This window comes from Sinocyclocheilus rhinocerous, unplaced genomic scaffold (genome assembly GCF_001515625.1).
Source record: "Sinocyclocheilus rhinocerous isolate Xijiao unplaced genomic scaffold, SAMN03320098_v1.1 scaffold2696, whole genome shotgun sequence".
In the NCBI taxonomy this organism is placed as follows: domain Eukaryota; kingdom Metazoa; phylum Chordata; class Actinopteri; order Cypriniformes; family Cyprinidae; genus Sinocyclocheilus; species Sinocyclocheilus rhinocerous.
The window spans coordinates 89,573-94,466 of NW_015639582.1; positions in this window are offsets into that span (position 1 = coordinate 89,573).

Genomic DNA, 4,894 nt, shown 5'->3' on the forward strand with positions numbered 1-4,894 from the left:
ACTTAAAATATATGTAATCTTATCTAAATTTATTATAAAAGCTGATGTTTGTTATTTACTGAAAAGTTATATTTTAGCTGTTGTCAGTGATCTAATGTTGCATTTGGTCAGACGCAGCCCATTGCTTTACTTAAGTATATTATAGTTTCTTTTTACAGCCTGCAGCTGTAAAAAGAAACTATAATATACTTAAGTAAAGCAATGGGCTGCGTCTGACCAAATGCAACATTAGATCACTGACAACAGCTAAAATATAACTTTTCAGTAAATAACAAACATCAGCTTTTATAATAAATTTAGATAAGATTACATATATTTTAAGTCAAGTGTATATCAAATAGTCTCTGGTTCTGGAGAGCCGCAGCCCTGCAGAGTTCAGCTTCAACCCTAATTAAAACTCACCTTGATTAGGTTCCTTCAGACCTTGATAAGCTTGTTCAGGTGTGTTTGATTAGGGTTGAAGCAAAACTCTGCAGGGCTGCGGCTCTCCAGGACCGACGTTCGCCACCCCTGAAATAGATGGAAACTGTAGCATTAAAAACACTTTACAATAAGATTCAATTAGTTAGATAACATGACCTATCGATAAACAATAGTCATATAGCAATTTTTCTTCTTAGGGTTAATTTCAAAATTGACTAATACATAAAATCAAAAGTTCAATCTGTTAAAATTATTTAATGCACAATGAACAAACGTGAATGATCAAGTGTTTGTATTAAATAACATTCAAAAACATTAATGTTGTAAAAATATATTGTTCACTCACTGTAAGTTGATGTTAGATAATAACATGAAGTCAAGTTAATAAATGGTATCTTATTGGAAAGTCTATACAGGAGATACAATTTGACTGTACTTTGATTTAATCCAAGCTGTGTAGCCTACATATTTAATTTTAAAGGGCTATTAAAACCTGCTAGAGTTATTCAGTCAAGAATAACATCTAACTAACTAGCTAAAAAAAGCCCAGAACTGCTTTACGGACTGATATGACAAACACTGTTAACCATTTGTACATTCTTTAACACGCATATTTTAGATTTACAATTCATTTAAAAGCCTCTGGTGTGTAAAAATAGTAAATACTATCATGTCCTGTTTTTTTTACCCTAATAAAAGTTATAGGAGCATTAAATAGTTAATAAAGAAACTTTTTTGAACAAAATGAACAAAATTCATTCTAATGCTCATTATATTCAGTCAAGAATAACATCTAACTAACTAGCTAAAAAAAGCCCAGAACTGCTTTACGGACTGATATGACAAACACTGTTAACCATTTGTACATTCTTTAACACGCATATTTTAGATTTACAATTCATTTAAAAGCCTCTGGTGTGTAAAAATAGTAAATACTATCATGTCCTGTTTTTTTTACCCTAATAAAAGTTATAGGAGCATTAAATAGTTAATAAAGAAACTTCATTCTAATGCTCATTATATTAACGTTAGCCGTGCTTATGCTAACGATTAACTATGCTAGCGGCGATGTTTATTTCAATCTGACATTCAAATTAAAATATGGAATAATATTCATAACAGAAGATCTAAATCTTAAAAATGCAATTGAAACTTACCTGCTTGAACTCTTTCATTTGATCCGGGTGTCGGTCTTTAAAGTGTTTTGTTAGTTTGATCTGTTTCCTCCTTTTGAGGTCACCACGTCTCAGTGCTTTTATGAAGAGAACGCATCTGCACACCTTTCGGATAGCGCATCAAGAACCGGGTTGACCGGGTACTCGGTACCACTGGTGTAGTGCAGGGTATACACTGCATGGGTATACGGCGTATACCCACTTCTTTATCAGTCCACATAGCGTATACCCACTTCTAAATCCCCTCTGATGCGCATCATTCAGTAGTGTCCTGCATTAGCGAAAATCATGAAAGATCAGCACATGAGTAGCCCAATCAAACTGTGAATAAATGCAAATATTCCCTAAAAACACCCAGTAAATACAGTGATGCGGTCAGGACCAAGGAGCCGGTGTTTCCCTTGAAATATACTGAACAAAATTATAAACGCAACACTTTTGTTTTTGCCCCCATTTTTCATGAGCTGAACTCAAAGATCTAAGACTTTTTCTATGTACACAAAAGGCTTATTTCTCTCAAATATTGTTCACAAATCTGTCTAAATCTGTGTTAGTGAGCACTTCTCCTTTGCCAAGATAATCCATCCACCTCACAGGTGAGGCATATCAAGATGCTGATTAGACAACATGATTATTGCACAGGTGTGCCTTAAGCTGCCCACAATAAAAGGCCACTCTAAAATGTGAGCCTAAGGCACACCTGTGCAATAATAATGCTGTCTAATCAGCATCTTGATATGCCACACCGGTGAGGTGGATGGATTATCTCGGCAAAGGAGAAGTGCTCACTAACACAGATTTAGACAGATTTGTGAACAATATTTGAGAGAAATAGGCCTTTTGTGTACATAGAAAAAGTCTTAGATCTTTGAGTTCAGCTCATGAAAAATGGGGGCAAAAACAAAAGTGTTGCGTTTATAATTTTGTTCAGTGTATAATAGCAACCCCCCACCCCACGATAATGACAATGCTGACAATGCCCAACGCCACTGGATCAGAGCACTGTCAATCATTACCTGATTCGCTGTCTGTCATTTTAGCAATGTTCAACGCCATTTCAATTAATGAAAGAAAGATGAAGATGAACTACTCAAACAAAAATGTGTTTTCAGAATTACAAACAAACTTGCAATGCTACATCGGTGCTGTTAGCCAGCAGCTCAGCTAACGATAGCGATGCTACAACGGTGCTGTTAGACAGCACCACAGCTAATGTCAGCCAAGCGCCCGCGCCCGCTTCGTCCACCACCCTGAGAGAGGGTGCAATGACAGAGATGCTGCCTCTTCAGCTGAAGACATTAACCAAGGTGAGCACTTTTTAATAACAGGACCTTGTAAATTATGTTAACATATGTCAGGGCTCAGTCTCGAAATTACCATATGCCCGTCATTGTATGTCATGGGAGAAACAGTTTTTTTTTTTTCTAGACACCAATAATGACTGGCCAGACCTGTGGACAGCCAAACAAAAAGAAGAATTTAAATCCAAGAACCCCTGGTTAGGATACAAAAACAAAAAATTGGGTAAGTTTAGGTAGATTGTTTTGTCAGCTTCTAAAACAGTGGACAGAGAAATATACAGTGTGTGTGTGTGTTTGTGTGCTTGTATGCATGTGGGAGACATGGACACTACACACATACAAATATGAATATAGTAGTTACATTGTTTGTTTATGCTTCACAGGGTGTCTGGTCTGTAGCAGTGTGAACTCCCTTGGGATCATCAAGGAGCAAGGTGTATCTCTCTCAAGAGAATGGATGAACTTTGAAATTCAAGCGTCTGTCCTGGGAAGTAGAGTGACAAGTCTGTCAGCCTTGAGAAATAAGGTTAGGAAACATGTTTTGTCTAAGGCAAACACTCAAGCTGTGAAGATGGCAGAACAACAGAAAGAAGCGGTCATTGAGAATGCAGAGAGTCCTACATGAAGGAAACCGAAGCTGTGTTTCGATCAGCCTACCATTTGGCCAAAAAGAACAGACCCTTTTCTGACCATGAGAGCCTCATTGAGCTGCAAGAATTGAATGGTATAAAAATGGGCTCGATACTTCATTCACGTTATAGTGCTACACAAATAATCAAACATGTTGCCAATGAGACGAAGAGCAAAATCGTCAGTAGCATCATAGCGTCATCGAGTAATTTAGTCGTCATAATTGACGAAGCCTCTACTTTAAGTCACAAAGCTGTCATGACAGTTTCAATTAAAGCATCAGTTCAAGAAGAAAGCCCTGAATTCCTATTCCTTGAGCTTGCTGAACTGGAAAATCAGAGAGCAGATGGCATAGTAGAGGGTTTACTCACTTGTTTAACGAATGCTGGCTTTACAGAAGAATGGCTTCTTGAAATCTGGGTAGCATTTGTGACTGATGGCGCCAGTGTCATGTTAGGAAAAAAGTCAGGAGTAGCAACCAGGTTGACCTTGAGATTCCCAAAGCTTTTTGTATGGCACTGTATGAACCATGGACTTGAACTAGCTGTGTCAGACGCAGTTGATGAGGTAAACTCTGTGAATCACTTTAAAGCATTTATGCACAAGCTACATTCTCTGTATAGCATGTCAAACAAAAATGAGCGTGAACTCAAAGAGGCAGCAGCTGAAGTAGGCTCACAACTTCTTCACATTGGCAGAGTCTTGGATGTACGCTGGGTGGCCAGTAGCTTTCGAACTGTTCATGCTGTTTGGACATCACTGGGAGCTCTTGTGCAGCACTTTAAGAATGCTTGTACTGATGAGAGGAGGTCCAACAAAGAGAAGCAAATGTACAGAGGTTTATTGGACCGTGTTCAAAGTCCTGAATTTCTTTTGTGACCTTGGGCTTATGTATGACACACTCCATGAACTAAGTGTCCTGTCACAGGAGCTTCAGGCTCGTTCTGTAACTCTCCTCAGAGCAGAGCATCTGCTGGAACGCACAATCAGAGTGATACATTCATTTAGAGAGAGTCCAGGTGAGAAATATGGTGAGGCTTTAGAAGGAAAAGAGAGTGGGGTGTATCGATTTATAGCTTTGAAAAGAAATACAAAGCTCAAGCCTATCAATCCAGGCCAGTTCTTACAAAGCCTTGTGAACAATCTTGAGCAACGCTTGACTTTCGAAGATGAGACTATCAAGGACCTCAGTATCCTTGATAAGAGTAAATGGCCATCAAACCCCAGCATCCGCCCTGGTGAAGAACAAGTTAAGCAACTGTGCAAGAGATTTAACTTGTGCAGACCAAGCACTGAATGGGATGCGGGACCTACTGTAAGACAGTGAGCCCGATGGCCTAAAACCACTCATTAACTGTATGAAAA